The sequence below is a fragment of the Pristis pectinata genome, chromosome 5 (assembly GCF_009764475.1).
Source record: "Pristis pectinata isolate sPriPec2 chromosome 5, sPriPec2.1.pri, whole genome shotgun sequence".
Lineage (NCBI taxonomy): Eukaryota > Metazoa > Chordata > Chondrichthyes > Rhinopristiformes > Pristidae > Pristis > Pristis pectinata.
Window position 1 is genome coordinate 80,089,455 of NC_067409.1, and position 19,820 is coordinate 80,109,274.

Genomic DNA, 19,820 nt, shown 5'->3' on the forward strand with positions numbered 1-19,820 from the left:
TACAGACTAGCTCAGCATGGATGAGTTGGGCCGAAAGGCCTACTTCCATGCTATATAACTCTATGACTCTATAATCATATCAACTACCAACCATCACTTCTTGCTAACTCTTTCCTCCTTCATTTGGTTCAGCCCAAGATCCCAAAAATGAACATGTTTATTATTCTTAGAAGCTAAACTTCTGTTTGGTTTCTATTTCAAAATCTTTTCACAGCCACATAACCAAAGCTCTGCTATTTGAAAATTAAAGACAGCTGTTCGGAACCTTCATGAAGATAATGTTTCGAAGTATATTTTACCTCTGATGAGAGGTAAACTTTTACTTACTGTTTTAATTATCTTTACTGATTAACAAGATGTAAATCAAAAGTATTGCTGACATGTGGGGAAAAATAGCGCTGGGTTCAGCTGCATAATATTAAACTCCCCACTAGTGTGCAGTGACAGTCCAACTCACCTGCTCTCATTTGGCAAGTTGTACCAGCTCTCAGCTGGTTCCCCAGATAGAGATCTGTGCCAGAGGAGCAAACATTGGCAGGCTGCCCACCTCTCACTGGCCAATCCCTGAAAAGCATTGGCAGCAAGCCTGGAGCAGTCTAACCTCCAGAGCAGGCATAATTTATCCTACCTTACCACCAGTCGAAAGGTGCATACTGCATGGAAACTGCAACTGGAGACCTAAACAGAAGACATGCATTTTAACATGGACACCTTTATTACAATATGTCTACTTTTCTGGCTGCTGTTAAAAGCTCCAAGTGGGAATATAATTATTTTTCGTGTCATCATTATGATGAGATTATATTGGGTGAGTGGTTCATGAAACAATTTTCATGAATTGTACTACTTCACTAGAAGATTACAGCTGCTGCCACCAAGACCCTTCCTCTACATTCTTGCACTTTGGGAAAAAGATGAAGACAAAGCTCAAAGTGTTCACTGATTCAATTTGAAGCAGTGCACACAACTTCATTTGTCAGTGTTTCGTCATCTGTTAGTTTAGGTACTGCATCCCAAAAAGATTTATTTTAGAAGGGCTGCACGGAAGTAATTTCTTACAACCAAGAGCTAAATTGAAGATGCAAACATTAATTTAATTAAGATGTTCCAAAAGCCACCTATTCATCAAGTAGCAAAATTGGCAAAGAAACATGCACTGAGTATTGGAGGGAGTAATTTACTAAGCATACCCTGCAGTCACATAATTACATGTAATTTCACCAGCATAATTAACTAATTTAATTACCACTTCTCAAGAGCATCAATTATTGACATTATAGGGTATTTAGATTTTACACCCAACGTGTACAGCATTTTGAGAATTCCCAGCCTCTGTTTGTTATGCAAGCTTTCAAATGCCTCATTTCTGATTTAAAACATGCTTATAATGTTAATATTAGTGGCACCGTTTCAATCAGATGTTCCATACAATTATACGAATGCAAGTACATTGCAGTTCCTTTTAAAACCAAAGCCACGTTTTATAGCATTGTAACTATCTGAACATTTGTTGCAGCCTAATTGTTAAATTTTTAACCATTTAAAACTGGATTTTTTTTTGTTTAGTGCAAGAGTGGATTTTTTGTTTAATGTAAGAGTCTCATTAACAAACTGGTACGAAGTGATATACCTCAGTTCAACACTCCTCCTCGATTTGTTTTCCTTCTCACAGTTTTCCAAATGTTTTGCTGGAACAGTGAAAACTGACAGCAATATAATGGGGAGTACAGTATTGCCATGGAGGAGTCCCTGAGCCCAATAGAGTGAGGGAGCCAAATTAACATACCAGGCTGAAGTGACAAGGTTGTTGAAGCATTCGGAATTAATGACTCAATCGCCCTGCTGGTGATAATTCAGCTTCATCCAACTGTTGAGCTCAGTAGCTTCCAGCCAGTTTCCACTGGTGACATTGCAGGCCTTCACTCCTTAAACAAAATAATCTTCAACTGTGAACAGAGAAATGATGTTCAACATAATTAAATTTCTTTAGAACGTTTTCACATTAGATCACTCCTTCATGCTTCAAAGTCCTTCAAGGAGTGGTCCTATGAATAAATTCTACAACTAGCCTCCTTCAGTATGCTTAGCCTCCTGCGGACTACAAAATGGAAAAATCATGCATGCAACTGTCCAGATATGCATTCCTAAAAGAGTGAAGATTCAAGGTGGTGTGAGGGGGAAGGGGGTTGCAGATGGTGGGGGGAGGGTGGGTGATGAATTGCAGAAAATGGACAATGGCAAGATAGCAATTTTTTATACACTGCCTCAACGGGGAAAGAACAATTGCTCTTGTCCATTTTCCAACTTCACCATCTCGCCAGGAAAGAGTGTTTGAAAAACATCTCCTGCTGAAGTTACTGGTGATATGGAACCTCTCCATTACTTATAAAGATTGCATTCCATAACGCTAATAGCAACAAACAATAAGTTTAATTTATGCTTCATCTTTAAATGTCCCAAGATGGTTAGCAGGCAACAATTGGCACAGAGCCAAAGAATAGAATATTAATACTGGGTCAGAGATAGGTTTTAATGAGTGCCTTACTCCCTGCTGCAGTGCAATTCATGATTCTTTACAGTTCTGTTCCCAACAGTTGCTGGAACTTAAAAAAGAGGGCTCCAGGTGCTTTGAAGGTGATGAGATGATTAACATAGTACCTCCAGAGGCAGTGGTACCACCGGTGACAAATATAAATACAGCCATGGCCAAACTGTCTTGTATGAATATTTGTCAGTCAGCTGAGGGGCCCAGCAATCAGAATTTGCAAGTCTTAATTTGGACACTCTCAACTGTTTGAATTGTGTACCATCTCTGTTTCACTTATTACCCTTGTACGTGCCGACCAACACTGGTTCTCAGTTCTTCTAACATCGTAATTTTAAAATTCTGAGCCTTGCCTTCAAATCCATTTGAGGTTTCACTGTCTAAGAGGTCTTCAGCAGGCCATCGTCTCTCTGAAATTAAAGACAAAAAATGCTGGAAACACTCAGCAGGTCAGACAGTATGTGTGGAAGATGTTTCATCTTATAGACTTCCTGTCAGAACTTGCTCTTTGACTTGAAACATTATCTCTTTTTCTCTTTCCACAGATGCTGCCTGACCTGCTCTGTATTTCCAGTAATTTCAATTTTTATTTCAGACTTCCAGTAGCGTAAATTTGTTGGTTTTCAGCCTTCTAAGATCACAGTGCTCCTCCAATCCTGGCTTCTTGTGCATCCTCGGTTCTCATTGTTTTTACCTTTTTTGTCAAATCCCTCCATGATCTTCATCCTCCCTGACTTTTATCTTTTCCAGCTCGGAAAAGGATTGCCTGTAGAGCATAATAAATACATATTTCAAAAAATCTACTTAAAATTTATTCACATGGATGTTTGCTGGATCAGTAATTTCTGGCATGTAATATTTAGTCATAAACTATTTTCAGTCACATATTATTGGCTGCAGGATTGGATTAAGAGCTTTGATTCTGCATGAGCTAACAATCACCATTTCATCGTACCACACTGAGCAAAGTGATTCCAGGCACAGCCAAACTTCATCCAATTCCCCGACATTTCCTGCAATTACAGAACATTTAAGCAAAATAAAAGTCCAGACAAACCTTTATCACTGCCCACTGTAACCGACAAATGTTTTTGATTCATTAATTCCATTGTCCACACAAGCTTTAACTACTCTAGAAACAATAAAAAGCAAGTTTTACCTTTTCATCCCATCACATTAATTTTCTCAGAAACATCTCTGGGTGCTTTGTATGCCCTGAATTATTATGAAATGCATTGGCAAAATTTAATCAAAAGAAGGAGATGATTCATCGGTTAATCTGTTCTTGGTTACGTAGGTTTAAGAAGGAATGTTGGCCAGGACATCTCGACAACCCCCTGTTTTCCTTCAAGTGGTGTCATGGAATTTTTTTATATATTGATTCTGCTAAGAGAGCTATTTATTTCCAATTTCAAAGAAAAAGAGTAAAAGAGTGTATAATAGGTGGGGTCTTCAAAGGAGGAGAGGGTGCCAGTGAAAGAATGAGTAGGAGTAGTTATGTGGTAGGATTAAAAACCAAAAATGCAGCCTAGTTTTTTTAAAAATTAAAACTGCTCTATGTGGGCTGTGGTTCATGTCTAAATCTTTAATTCTTCCTTTATCAATTCGTAGATTTCACAGAGCTCTCTACCTTCTCCCACACCGCTCCTTCCTTATATCAGACACCTCCTCCAAATTTCATGTCTCCAGCAAAAGGAAATAATTGAAACTAATAGCTATCTCTGATATATTTAGTTATCAAGTGAAATTCAAAAATTTCATGCTACTAAATAGTCAAAGAAAGGTCACTTTAATTATTTTCATTTGCAGTGGTAAATGTAATAAAACAATTCATGTTCATTTTTTTTAGAACTAGTCAAACTTTGGACCCTAAAGTTCCATTCAGCTGCTAAACAATGCATCCCCTTATAGGACAATGTCACTCTGTGTTGAGCAGAATGGAAGAACACATGAGAATAATAGCTTTTAATTAAAGTTTATATTATGGTTTCTCTTACTTTTACTCTTTATGTTGCTTCATTTTTGGTTTCATTTAATATTTTCTATGAATGACAAATTCCAATTACTTTTGATCATTACTCCCCCCACTCCCTTCCTCTCTCCAGGAGATGGTGGTTGGTGTTGAGGGGTTGGACCACCAGATATTTGGTAGTCCATCTGTGCTTCAGATACCACTCTGAACTATTGACCGACTTTCTCTTATTACAGCCATATTTAATTCTATTCTCGTTCCACAATTTTTGCTGACTGGAAGTACTTTCTCATATTTCTATATGACAGAGAAGGAGGCCATTTGATCCATTATGGCTATGCTGGCTCTCAGTCTCATCAGTCCCATTCCTGCACTTATTTCTCTTATAGATTCATAAGAGTCATAGAGTTACATGTCCACCATGTCCATGCCAACCATCAAGTACCCATATAAACTCATCCCATTTACCAGCACTTGGTCAATAGCCTTCTATGCCTTGGTGATTCAAATGTTTGTTCAGATATATTTCATGTTCATCAACTCCACCCTGGTTCTCCTACCTTCCACTAGAGCTTTTACTAGTCATTAGCTTTTACCTAGTGTCTTTAACCTGGCGATATGTTCACTCTCTATCTTTCTGGTGCCTTCTTGAATATCTTTGGTGCTAAGCTCATGAATATTACTTTGTCTGCACTTCTTGCTGACTTGGTAGAGCAGCCAACATAATCAAAGACCCCTCCTCACATTCTCTCTTCTCCCCCCTCCCATTGGGCTGAAGATATAAAAGCCTGAAAGCACGTACCACTGGGATCAAGGACAGCTTCTATCACGTCGTTATAAGACTGTTGCTCAGACCTCTCATATGATAAGATGGACCTTCACCTCACAACCTACCTCGTCATGGGATGGGTTGCAAAACAAAGTTTTTCACTGTACCTTGGTACATGTGACAATAATAAATCAATTGCCAATTAATTACCTATTTACTGGATCAAAGTGTCCCATCAAAATCCTCACAGTATTCTCACAGGAGACCTCACCTGGTCTGTGCCACCAGTAAACTTACCAGCATTTTATCAGGGCTGCTAGTAGTAGCAGTATCGCCCTCCTCTTTTCACATAATGCTGTACTGCTTTGTTCTCTGATCTCTCCCAGAATCACAACAATATTATTTGCTTTGCGGAATATTCCCAGCTTTTCAATGTAAACAGCAAAACACTGCAACCTCTTATCCTGTTCCAGCTCCACACGTGTCTGCTAAGTCTACCACCTAGCATCATTACCACTCTATCGAAAGAATCTGCTCACTTTTCTCTCAAGCTTAGTCCCTGCCTTATTAATTCCTCAGCAGCAGTATCCTAAACTCATTGTCAATATGGCACCAATTGCTCCTTTGTTATATTGCTCCTTCAGAAGGAGAATTAACAGAATCAAGCTTCTAGACAAACATCTTTCAGCGCTTTGTTGCTTCCACTTATCACCTCCCAGCTTCTGTCGCCATTCCCACTCTCCCCTCCTCCATCTGCCTATCACCGCTCCTCACCCCTCTACCCCCTCCCTCCACCTTTTTATACTCGCTATATTCCTCCTATTTTTCAGTCCAGATGAAGGGCCTCGACACAAAATGTCAACCGTCCATTTCCCTCCGTAGATACTGCCTGACCCACTGAGTTCCTCCAGTGTTGCTCAAAGTTCCAGCATCTTCAGTCTCTTGTGTCCAACATCCTTTACTGATGGTGAGCAGTGCCCAGTAAAGCTGTGATTGATACAACATACATACAGTTGTTGTGGTACACTCACACAATATATACTACAACCTTCATGATCCAATCCATCAAATCCAGATATCCTGGTTAAACATTGGCTCCAAGGAAAAGTGGACCATCTTGATATCTGAACCTATACCCCACACCATTCCCACCTCGAACATTTATAACTTTGTGAAAAGATCTTTTTCTTACAAAATGCACTGATTAAATACACAGCTCTGACAGCTGCGACTCTTAAAATGCTGATGTCAAATCAGTATGCACGGTCACAATCCTTGTTTTAATTGGTACATGACTACATACAAAATCTGCTAATTACTTACAGCGAAGCAAGTGTGGAATAAGAACAGGATATTCAGATCACTGAATCCTCTCCTTCCTCAGACACTGTATCATTTAATTTACCGTGTCTTTACCTCCTTAGTTTAATCTCATGAGATAAATTGTTCCAAAAACAATTTTTGCTCGCTATAGCTAATCCAAGTTCTATAACTTTTATCTATTTTGTGATTAAACCCTAACATACTTTTCTTTATAGATACTTTGGAAGACAATGGCCTCAGCTGGAGCCATTATGCCAATGAAGAGGTGATAAATGGTGTTCCTTTGGAGTTGAGATGCCTCCTCTGTAACAGACCTAATGATGAAACTGTGCCATGCTGCTTGGCTCTGGACCAGCAGATTGTGGGATACAGTTGCATCTGAGATGTGGACAGATAAAATTGCAGAAAAGTAGTACTGACTTTTATTAATTGCAGTAATTTGCAGGTCAGTAGACATTTGTTTTTGAGGATAAAAGCAGTTTATCCCAAATAACCACTTGTAATTTTTTAAAAATATATTTAAAATCATTCCATTAAATCTTCTCTGAGGAGTCTTTTACCATAGTAACTGTTGTTTTGAATTTCAACACACATCCCTTGGTTCACCGCAGTTCATTGCTCCGATCCAGATATGTGATTGGTTTGGATCAGAAGGTCTGCAACAGAAACAGGTGAGTCTGTGGTTTGGAATTGGTGGAGGGAATGGGGGACAGAACCCCAAACCCAGGAGCGACTGAGATGGAGGCCAAAATTTCTGGGCTGGGTCAGGTGATCCAGCCCATTGCAGTAGAGGCCGGACATTTCAGAATCTGCAATTTCTGCAACATCACAGTTAAAGTCTTATCAATGGTAGATTTGCTAACTGATACCTGGATCATGCAGGTTTGCATTATGTCAAGGCATCGTTAATGAACAAAGATCAGCTTGGAATCTACAGGGCTGGATTCTTACACCTCACCTCAATTGGAGATCATAGGAATTTGCTTAGAGACAAGCATCCCATTTGAAGGCCATTGTTAAATAAGGATATGTGTTAATATTGGAAATTAACTGGAATAATCAAATGAGACGTTGATGAATAGAGTAGGAAATAGCAGTACCAACTTTGCAGGGAACGTCCAGGTAACTCACCTTTGTTCACATGTCACCTGAGGGTTTAGTGAAAAGGAATTTCACCTTAATATGCATTCTGGGCATTTAATTAGAGGAGGGTACTTTACAGAGGCAGGGTTGGTGCTAGACATGTGGCAGATGGGAAAAGTGGGATGCAGAAGAATAGATAGAAATCATTTTGTTGCACACGCAGGAACCAGAAAGCCGACACCTGTGGGAGCCAAACTTGATCACCTTCCATCTGAAGAAACCATCATCGTTATTGTATCATTGGGCACTGAGAGAAAAAAGATAGATTTTGGTAATGCACTTGAGCCTGAACCACAAGGAATTGGTTAAATGAGGTTAAAGAAAATTATTTACAGAAGTCCTGGCTAGATTAATAGCATTAAGTTTGCACTTCTCTGTACAGTTAAGCTATACTGTTGCCGCTGATTAACATTACAGCACTGCTCTTGCAGAAACTTTGAAGCTCCTGAGGACTGACTTTGTCAACTTTCACCTAATCTCTCTGTCTGAGTAAGTAGTGTATGTGCCCAGGAGCAAAAAGATAAATGCAAAAGGACAGGGAAATCCAAATGTTCATTCAAGACGGTTCGATTCTGTGTTTTTAGGTATTATTACTCATTCTCCCTGATCCCACCAAGGCTTCCAATCTCTTGAGAAAAGCCAATGAGAAAAGAAAAATCTTGGATAATCTACCTCTGTGGGGAAAACTTCTGGGAAATCCCCATCCAAAGCACAAATGTAAGTAAATAGATCCTAGGAGAGTCTGGCAAACGGGTCCCAGGAGATACACCACTAATCACAGTTAATCCTCCTACTTCCAGCAATTTCAGACATTCATTCAGTTCCTTGAAATAAATCTGAGCAATAGCATTTGTATTTAAAGCAAATTGCAGAGTACCATGACTTCTGTGGGGAAGTATTTCCTGGTAATTTGTACATGGTTTTGCCTAATTGTCCAAGATTACCTTTCAACTAGATTGAAATCTAATCCCTTCATTATTCTAAATATTTCAAAATCTGGAAATTTTCATGAAGAAAGTTGCAACTCCTTCAGCCTGTTGATATCACCAGCTTATATTTATGAGTGAGAACTCATAAAATCTATGTTACCCAAAGCACAGCATAAAGAGAACTGGCATGCCATGCCAACAATAAATGACACCCAAGCAGAGCTTATATTTTGCTTTCAGAATGATATATGTGGTATTCACTCAAACTACTGTTATGCACAGTTTATCCATGGGATGCACTGGTCATTGATGTTATGGTGCTGGATAAAGTGGAAGAGTAAAAGCTTGGGTGGAAATGGAGAAAAAAATAACCAAGGTTTCTGTGGCAACAATGCAGACGCTGTTGTCAGCCCAAGGACTTTCACCGTAGAGCCTGTGTAGCCTAGCAGAAATTTTGTGAATGGTTACCAGCATTCAATCAAGCAGCCAACAGCCTCAGTAAGAGAAACCCATGAGACAACGTGACTGACAGAATCACTTTTGATGCTAAACCCATTTCCTGGAAGATTGTAAAGTAGATTTACTTCATCTCGCTGGAATGTTTGCATAACACATCAGCATACATGATGGAAACAACAAGATCAATCTTTATCACCATGTCTGTCAAGTGGTCACTGTCTCACATGCATACATTTTAAATCACACAACAGTTTCACCATGCAGCTTGCAGATTATCATATTAGCCCATTGCTTTGTTGTTATTTCAAACTAGTTATGATCATTGAGGATTGACATATATTATCCAAAGTTACTTAATAACCAAAACAAATACCAACAAAAACGTTCAAAAGTCCTCAAACTGGATGAAAAATGTACACCAAAGAATCAGATCCTCCACATAAAATATATTGTAGCTATTTGTGGTCCTTGTTTACTGATATCATTATCCTTCATTTACCTATCCAAGTCCCCATCTTGTGATGGTTGGTGCAAGCAGAGCACCTATACAATTGTTTGAGAGTTTGATTCTACAACCTAGTAGACACATCATAATACAATGGTTTGTTGCATCCATCTCTATTTCAATGAGTAAAGAAACTCTCTTCAATCATCACCTTCACTAAATAGAAGTTATATTCATTCAACAATATCTTGACTTGAATCCCCAACATGGAGTGAAAAGCTTTGCAGACTGCCTCAAATTCTAGTATTATGCAAGTGTGCTATTGATGAATTATATCATGTTACTGTATTGATGCACTGTCCTTTCCCCACAGAGCCCCACTCTCAAGCTGCCCAACAATTTTTGAATTACAGAAGAATATATGACTTCACAGTAATATATTGCAAAGAAGCTGTGCAATGATAATTGAGAAACAGACCCTATTTGCTCTATTTTGTGTTGTACTATGATGTATATTATAATACGATGCTGTAATATCAGATTCAGGAGGAATTTTGGGAGCTACATTAAGGCCTCTATAAGGTCTTCACTGACTTAGCGAGTTCTTTGTCCTGGCCTATCAGCGGGGTTCATTTGTTGAGGCACGTTCCTTCAGAATGCCAAGAAGAAATCCGTGCTGCTGGAACGGGGCAAATAAAAAACAGCACAGAGAGCAAAGAAAAGATTTAGGGATTAACACAAGGTATGTAATTCTGATGTTTACAGCTGGGAAAGTCTTGCAGCTGAGTCCATGGCCTGCCAAACAATGATGGATAGTGATATTAGCAACTGAGTGCACCAGAATGTTGATCTCCAGAAAGAGGCAGAAAAATGCTTGCAGACATCAACATGTTATATGGTTTTGGTGCAATGCACAAGAGAATGTGCTTCTCTTGGCTTTGATAACAGCAGTCATCAGGACTGATTCTTCAACAAAGGTCATCAACTTTCAATAAGAGATCATTCTTCACTGTTGGAACCATTGAGATCCGCTTTTGCAACCTTGATGTGACTTATACATGGTAGAATATCTTTGTGACATAGAGTCACTACAGTCTGTGCAACCTTCAGTGTGTTTTTTGCAGCCAAAATGACATAGTGGTCGGACAAGATGAGGGAGATTCTTTGAAGTTTAGAAGAATGAGGTATTACCTTCCAAGTAATAAGCAACTTCCCTATTCTTCCTCCCAAAATGTACTCACGTTATCTCCAATGAAGAAAGACAAGTTCCTTCCTATTCCTTTTTTATCTGCTGCCATGCTCTCTGCCATCTGTTTGGGGCAGTTCCCACAGCAGAACCATTCTTAGTATCTCTGTTCTGGCCAGATGCCAGTATCATGTCATCTGTCACCTCACTATAATGTGTCTGCAACATTATGCAGATCAGAACTCTCGTCAGCCGTGACAAGATTTCCACCATCTGAGGCAGTCCTGGGCTGTTTGTAAATCGCACAGTTGTAGAGTGTTGTAAAACAGCTGCTATGGCTCTGATTAAATTGGAGTAAAAATGTGTAAACAGATTCTGGAAGCAAGTTCAAAACTGGTAGTTGGAGGATTAATGTCGTCATCAATTCCGTGCTAAAGAGATGGGATTGTAGAAGTCAACATTTCAGCAAATGGTCCCTGTGGGCAATTCCTTTCTCATTTACACTAATGGCATTAATCTAATGCTTAAAGTTTCATGACTGATCTTAACAGCTATAGTCTCATGCATTCCCTCTGTAGTCACTCTTTTGCTCAATTGAAATCCATTGGTTATTCACATTTACATTGTAATTGACCCTTTTACATGGATTCTACATGTCTCAGTGCAAAATAAAGATAAAGAACAATCTTTAAAACCCTGCCCTTCACTTTCCCATTCCCCAGAGTGGTGCCCGTAACAAATTCTAGTACCCATCCCTCTCTGTCTTTCCTTCTTTGTTATATCAGTCAACAGACTGCTCATATGCTGTGTTGTTGAACAGCAGTTTGTCCATAATACTGCCTGACAGAGCCAATCAAAAAGTACATGGTATTTTGTTCTGTAGCTAAAAGCAAACTTTTATTAAGCAAGGGTCTGTAGTAATGAGAGTCATAAACAGTGAGGCTTGGTATATAAAGATACCTATGTCAACTAATTTAGAACCCAGAGTGTATCGAGTGAAGTGATGTAAAATATTCAGTAGGCTATTCCATTTACATGTGTCACCCAATTGTTGGTGACTATCAAGTAATTAATTGAATAACTGTGCATGTGTTATCGTATTCAGAATCTTTGTGATTAATGTGCTAGTCCAGGAAAAATAGCTGACAGAGTAGCTACCAGCAGATTAGTCACTCTCTTCACGTAAATAGGATCTTACATATATTAGCAGTTATGGCGATATATAATAAAGTGTATCCTAATGAAAGTTGACTGTCATTTTTTTTTCAATAAGCCAACCATTGATTCTTGAAAACACGTAGAGGAAGATTAACTAAGATTCTCAGTCTTCACAATAAAACCTTGTCACAACATTATAGCAGCCACACACTTTGATATCAAACTATAGCATAGGATTATAGAAAATTTTAAATGTTAGAGGCCATTCAGCCCATTTTGTCTGCACTAACCAAAGAGAGAATTATCCAGCCTAATCCAACCTTCCAGCATTTGACATGTAAGCCTGCAGTACATAGTTCTTCAAATATATGTCCAGGAGCATTTTAGATATGATGAGGGTTTCTGTCTCTATATTTATTTGATGTCTTAAATGTTGGAAGATGTCCCAAGGTTTTTCACAAAAGAGTACTCAGACATACAGTCAGAAGGCAGTACAGTGATGAGCTAGTAGAGCTGCCGCCACATATCTCCAATGATTCAGGTGCTTTTCTGATCTCTGGTGCTGTCTGGGTGGAGTTTGCACGTTCTCCCTGTGACTGGGTGGGTTTCCTCCAGCTGCTCCACTTTCCTCCTACATCCCAAACGTTGCCCTAGTAATTTGCTCCTAGTGTGCAGGTATGTAATAGAGTTTTATAACTTATTATACAAAAAAAGGTAGAAGGTTACTTTTAAAATACTTGATGAAGTAAGCTTCAGAACAGATTTTCTAAAAAAAAACTTGTGTTTGTACAGTATGTATGAGAAGGAGAGTGATAAATAGTAATTATCAGATTATATGTATGTTACACACTTTGGTTTCTGTCTTATAAGCTTTAATAAATGATATAGGGGCTTGAATCAGGGAAAGAGAGAGGTGAAAGAGTTGTAGCCAGTGATAGATGGGGGAAGAGTGTTTCTTTCTTTATGTAATTTCTCTGTAATTATGCCCCTCAGTAAAATCATCTGAAAACTCATTATGATTTCCCAGAAGTGCGCTTACTCTGCTCCATCTCACCGCCACTAAATTGTGTGCTTGACAGGCATTTCTGGCAGAACAGAAATTTCTTCTGACTAAATATTGGGAAAGGAACCATTGTCCATGGTCCCCATCAGAATCATTTCCCTGAGCCATTGACTCCATTCCTCCCCTTGGTGAGCTTCTGAAACTGCTTGTAGCCTTGGTGTCACACTTGGCCCTGGAATCAACTTTGGAGCACGGATCTGTGCCGTTACGAGGACTTCCTATTTCTACACCTGTTATATCAGCTGACTTTACCTGGGCCTCACCTCACCTGCTGCTAAATTTCTCAACCATAACTTTTTTAGCCTTTAGGTTTAACTATTCCCATTATGTAGGTTGCGCTGTGGTGCCACACTTACCACTGCTGCCTCACAGCTCCAGGGACCTGGTCTCAATCCTGTTTGTGTGGAATTTGCACATTCTCACTCAATGGGTTTCCCCAGATGCTTCAGTTTCCTCCCACATTCCAAAGGTGTGTTGGTTGTCAGGTTAATTGGCAACCGTATATTACCCCTTCCTATTGGTCAGTAGCAAAAGGAATGAAAGGGTAGCTGAAGAGCATGTGAAAGACATAACTTGGAGAACTACAGGAGATGGGAACATGGACCCTATAGATGTTACTGGTGCAGTCAATAAGTCGGTAAGTACTCTCTTGACTGACCTTCCTCATTGTAACCTACATAATATGAGACCATCCAAAACCCTGACATTATTTTAACTCATACCATAGACAATGTTAAGTAAGGTCAGGGTTTTTAAATTGTCACTCATGCTTTAAGTCGATTCATGGGCTCCCAATCCCTATCTCTGCAATCACCTACAAGAAGTAGCTGCACCCTCCATTCTGGCTTCTGAAGCAACCTCAATTGAGTTGCTCCTCTCAGTCACTGTACATTAAGCCTCCTAAGCTTTAAACTCTGGATATCCCTCCCTATCACCCTTCACCTCTTTACATCTCATTTCTTCCTCAAGATGTTTCTTAAAACCAATACATTTGACCAAGTTTTTGATCATCTGAGATAATACTTCCTCACGTGACTTGATGTCAAAGTTCATTCCCTGAAGGGCCTTCAGAATCAGAATCAGATTTATTTTCACTGACATGTGACGCAAAATTTGTTGTTTTGCGGCAGCAGTACAGTGCAAAGACATAAAACTCCAGAAATTACAAAAATAAATAAATGGTGCAAGAAAAAAAAAGGAATAATGAGGTAGTGTTTATGGGTTCATGGATCGTTCAGAAGTCTGATGGCAGAGGGGAAGAAGCTGTTCCTGAATCATTGGGTGTGGGTCTTCAGGCTCCTGTACCTTCTCCCTGATGGTAGTAGCGAGAAGAAGGCATGTCTCGGGTGGTGAGGGTCTTTAGTGATGGATGCTACCTTCTTGAGGCACTGCCTCTTGCAGATGTCCTCGATGGTGGGTATGGTTGTACCCATGATGGAGCTGGCTGAGTCTATAAACCTCTGCAGCCTCTTGTGTCCCTGTGCTTGGAGCCTCCATACCAGGCTGTGATGCAAGCAGTCAGAATTCTCTCACCATACATCTATAGAAATTTGTAAGAGTCTTTGGTGATATACCAAATCTCCTCAAACTCCTAACAAAATAGAGCCGCTGGCTTGTCCTCTTCATAACTGCATCAATGTATTGGGCCCAGGATAGAACCACTGAGATGTTGACGCCCAGGAACTTGAAGCTGCTCACACTTTCCACCACTGACCCCTCAATGAGGACTGGTGTGTGTTCTCTTGACTTCTTCTTCCTGAAGTCCACAATCAGTTCCTTGGCCTTGCTGATGTTGAGTGTGAGGTTGTTGTTGTGACACCACTCAATTGGCCGATCTATCTCACTCCTGTAAGCCTCCTCATCACCATCTGAGATCCTACCAACAACAATGGTGTCATCGGCGAACTTATAGATGGTGTTTGAGCAGTGCCTAGCCACACAGTCATGAGCGTAGAGAGAGTAGAGCAGTGGGCTAAGCACGTATCCTTCAGGTGTGCCAGTGTTGATAGTCAGTGAGGAGATGTTATTACCAATCCGCACTGACTGTGGTCTCCCACTAAGGAAGTCGAGGATCCAGTTGCAGGAGTTACAGAGGCCCAGGTTTTGAAGCTTGGTTATTAGTACTGAGGGAATAATGGTGTTGAATGCCAAGACGTAATAGATAAACAGCAGCCTGACGTATGTTTTGTGGTTGTGTAGGTGCTCCAAAGCAAATTAGAGAGCCAGTGAGGTTGCATCTGCTGGAGACCTGTTGTGGCGGTAGGAAAATTGCAGCAGATCCGGATCCTTGATCAGGCAGGAGATGTGAGTGCTACCAGGTGATAGTCATTGAGGCGGTTCACCCTGCTCTTCTTGGGCACTGGTATGATTGCTACCCTTTTGAAGCAGTTGGGAACCTCAGACCGCAGCAGTGAGAGGTTGACAATGTTCTTGAACACTCCAGCCAGTTGGTCAGCACACTTTTTTAGTACCCAGCCTTTAAAGTTTTGCTATGTTGGGGTGCCAAATATAATCTATTTCCACCTATCACCCACCAGCCTCTCTCTCTCCCCTTCCTCCTCCTCTCTCCCACTAAGCTCCATCTGCTATATATATTTTTCCTTCTTTTTATTTGTTTCCACCTGACACCTACCAGACCATGCCTCACCCCACCCTCTTACTTCTATATACAGGCTACCTTCCTGTCTGTACTCTCAGTCTTGAAGCAGGGCCTTGACCCGAAACATCAACCATCTCTTTGCCTCCACAGATGCTGCTTGACCCGCTGAGTTTCTCCAACAGTTTATTTTTTTGCAAAATATATACTTTGGTGCTTCTGTTCTATTATTAGTTCTTTATCAATACAGTCTTCTGAAGCCATTTGATGGTTGAAAATAGTGGTACAAGTTAGTGATTATCTATGCTGATGATACGTGAGATGGCGCCTTTACAGAGATTTGTTCTTCTCATCCTGATTGGATTCTGTTACCTTCCAGGCTGAATTTTGACAGCATACAGAGCCTTTTCTGAGTCTTAATGGGCAGGCACGGTAGTGTAGCTGTTAGCGTAACACGATTACAGTGCCAGCAACCCGGGTTCAATTCCAGCTGCTCTCTGTAAGGAGTTTGTACGTTCTCCCCGTGTCTGCGTGGGTTTCCTCCGGGTGCTCCGGTTTCCTCCCACATTCCAAAGACATACAGGTTAGGAGTTGTGGGCATGCTATGCTGGCGCCAGAAGCGTGGCGAAACTTGCGGGCTGCCCCCAGAACACTCTACACAAAATGATGCATTTCACTGTGTGTTTCGATTTACATGTGATTAATAAAGATATTTTATCTTATAAAAAAATTGATGGGAAGGGATGATAGGAGAGGGCGATCAGTTCCCTCACATCCTTTACCCTAATGAGGGATGGGGTGTGGGAGGAGGGCATTACTGAGGTGAATGAATGTGGAGCCCAAGGAAGAAATAATGGAAAAGAAAAAGATGAAAATTAGCTGAAATGGTGTCAGAAAAGAGACAGTGGGGATGATGGAGTTCTGGTTGTTGTTGGAACAATGGTGCGTGATTACAAAGTGAAAGGGCTTGTTACATGATGGAATAAAGGAGCAGAAATAGGGAATGGAAAGAAGATCGCATTTCTCTGTGAAAAGTTAGAAGATGAGAAAGGAGAAGTAGGTTTTAACAATGTTTTCTCCTGACTGGTTAGTAGAAGAAGATTCAATGGTAAGTTTCAAAAAGGAATTGGATAAATACTTGAAAGCAAAAATATGTATAGTCCCAAAGAAAGAATGAGGAGTAGAACTAATGGGATAGTTCTTTCAAAGAGCCATCACAGACTCTATGGGATGTTTAGCCCCATTCCACACTAGTTGATCTCTAAGATGGTCAAGTTCCCATATGGCTTGCATTTTTGCAATACATGTTCATGTCACAATTGAGGTAAACTATAACTATGCAAACTCAAAGTCCTGCCTGAAGTTTCATGGCTGTAGTTTTATATATGTCTGACTTTACTATCTGTAGGAATTAGATGAAAACCAAAGTTTATTACCATCATTTTTACATCAATTTGTATCGAAGTGTAACCCCATAGCAAAACTGTCAGAGCAAGTGTTCAGAACAAACTTGGAGCTATATTGGTGTTAATCTACTCTTCATACTGTTTCTTCAGCCAGGGTTAACCTATTAACCCTACGATGAGTTTTCAGCCAACATTTACAATTACTACACTTCAAAAGTGTCTCCTTGATTCAAAATGCCTTGAGGTTGCAAAAGGTGCTATATAAGTGAATGTCTTTCTTCTTTGTTTAATGATGTCTCATCTGATGAGCGTAATTACTGATGATCCAGGATAAATTAACCCCCAGAACCTGGAGGGTTAATAAGAATGCTTTCATCATTAGCAAGACGTGTCTTTTATTAACTGGCCCTGTAATAAATGCCAGTAGCAGAATCTACTGATCTTGATTGGCAGCAACACATCTAAACACCAAAGGATTAAGTCTAAGACATCTCCAGTCAGAAGTTTTGCATTTGGTGATAAAAGGGTTACAGCTGTCCCATTGAACTCCTCAGGATTGAGTCTATTATATGTCCGAAGCAAAGAAGGGAATACATTGAAAATTCATTCAATCATTTTAGCTATATGACACCCATCTGAAAAAAAAACTCATCATGAAATGAAAACATGTTACTAAACTCAATTAATTTCTTGCAAATAAAATTCTAACTATGGCTTTTGTTTGAAACATTTACATTTGTTAATCCAACAAAGCCTCAGCTGCAGAACTGATTAAGAACCATGGTCAAATTCATTTGTATGGACTCAGCAGTCCTTCACTAGTGTGTCTGTGGTATGAATCACTGTCCAAGCTAAAGGTCTCCTGTAAATGAACATTCTTAGCAGCAAAGTATAAACCCATTTGAAAGGAAAATAAACTAATTAAAATTAAGATTTCCTAAAATAACACAAGTCAAAACTTTACCCAAAAGTCAAAAATAATATGTCAGGAAAAAGTTTGTGTTATTCATTACAAGAGATTTCCTCCTTGGTTCCAAAAAGTACAGTATAAACTATTACCCTGCTGCATGAAAGTATGGAATAAAGATCACAGAATAAAAATAGAATTGTAAAATTATTGCAACATCGAAGTGCCCTTTCAACCCTTTTGTATCTATGCTGGTTTCTGGTACATTAGTCCAGTCAGTTCCATTCCCCTGCTCTTTCCCTGTGGTCCTGTAAATTATTCTGAAGGAACTGATCAATTCTATTTCCACCACCCAGCCTGGCAGTGAACTCCAGATCCTAACTATTCTCTGAGTGAAAATGGTTTTCCTCACATCTTCCCTGCACCTTTACTGCAAATTTTAAATGTCTGACCTGGTCTTTGAACTATCTGCCAATAGAAATGATTTTTGTATGTTTATTTTTGTACGTTTACCCTCTCTTAACCAGTCACAAGTTTGATCACCTCTGTCAAATCTCCTTTCAACCTTCTTTGCTCCAAGCAGAACATGAGAATTTTCATTGAAAGCATTTTTATTGTTGTATAGACTGAATAATTCATAGCTGACCATTTTATGTGTTTTCATGCCATGACCACAAGCTGGCTATTGGTTCCCCTTACAATAGGAAAAGTGATTTTGTTCTTATCTTGCTCCCATAAAGTTGCATGCCCTGATGTCTCAAGGTGAACAGCTTTGAGCTTTTGCTTCCATTTTGCCACTAGCCTATTACCTTATACACAATCTATAAACAGACTGCAAAGGATGGCAAAAGATTATACCAAAGATGATAATTCAGTGCCCCCAGCTATATTTACGTAGCTCTGATAAAAAGTCACTGACCTGAAACATTAACTGTTTCTCTGCCTATGGATGCTGTCCAATCTGCTTATCTCGAGCATTTTGTTTTAATTTCCAATTTCCAGTATCTGCAATTTGTTTGTTTTTTGAATAGTTATTTCTCAACCATGGAACTAAAATTGATTGATTGATTGATCATTATCTCATTGCTGTTTGCGACCACTTGCTGTGTGCAAATTTCCTGTTATGTTTCCTGTATCACCACAGTGATGAGCTGCAAAAGTCAAGCAGTGACTGTAGAGTATTGGTACATCCTGAGGTTGTAATGAATTCTGTATAAAGGCAATTCATTCATCATATCTTTCACTTGGTACTGTGTTGTGTCATGTTTCAAGAACCTGCTGCATTATATTCCCCAGTCATTATTCATGTGACATAGCTTCTTTGGAAAGTGATTACATCTGCTGAAGTCCCTACCTAAGTATGTTTGGGCACACTTAAGTGAGGAGATAATGAAGGACTGATGGAACAAGTCATATTTATCCATCATTATCACCTCTACAACAGTGCATGTTGGGCATGCCAGAACGAAAGCAGGCATCCAGAATTGCAAGGAGAGGTGCAACTGTGTAAATTATTTACGAAGCCAATGTAGGATTGGCAGTTGATGAAGAGAAAATATATTGCCAATGCAGGTCTCTGCCATTTTCTCTGAGCCACCAGGAAGTATGCCAGGATCAGCCGCCGGAAGGAGCGTTCCTGCCCAGCTTGTTGTTGACCCTGCTGAATAAAGTCTCGCTAAGGATAGAGTTCCTGTACTCGGAGTTCCTGTGTCCTCCAGTCTGCTCCTTGTTCCTCATGTAAGGGCAGTCTTCTTGTAGTGACGTGGTGCTGGTGAGTCCATTCCATCCAATTCTTTCATGTAAAAATTAAAGAACAGGTTTTACCCCAAATTTAACTGAGTAAACAGACTGCAGCTACTTCCATAAGAGGCCAAGTAATAAATTGTACAATAATTGTTTGGCAGTATGAGGGCTGATAC

The 19,820-nt window shown here is 39.8% G+C and overlaps 1 long non-coding RNA gene across 1 annotated transcript; it reads right to left on the bottom strand.

The window, feature by feature from the left end:
- Positions 1 to 2,898: 2,898 nt before the first annotated feature.
- LOC127571016 (uncharacterized) lies at positions 2,899 to 3,711 on the bottom strand. The gene is made up of 3 exons (XR_007956434.1): positions 3,603 to 3,711; positions 3,240 to 3,311; positions 2,899 to 2,955 (listed from the first exon to the last, which is right to left on the bottom strand). It is a non-coding gene; the product is annotated as an uncharacterized LOC127571016 (long non-coding RNA).
- Positions 3,712 to 19,820: the final 16,109 nt, after the last annotated feature.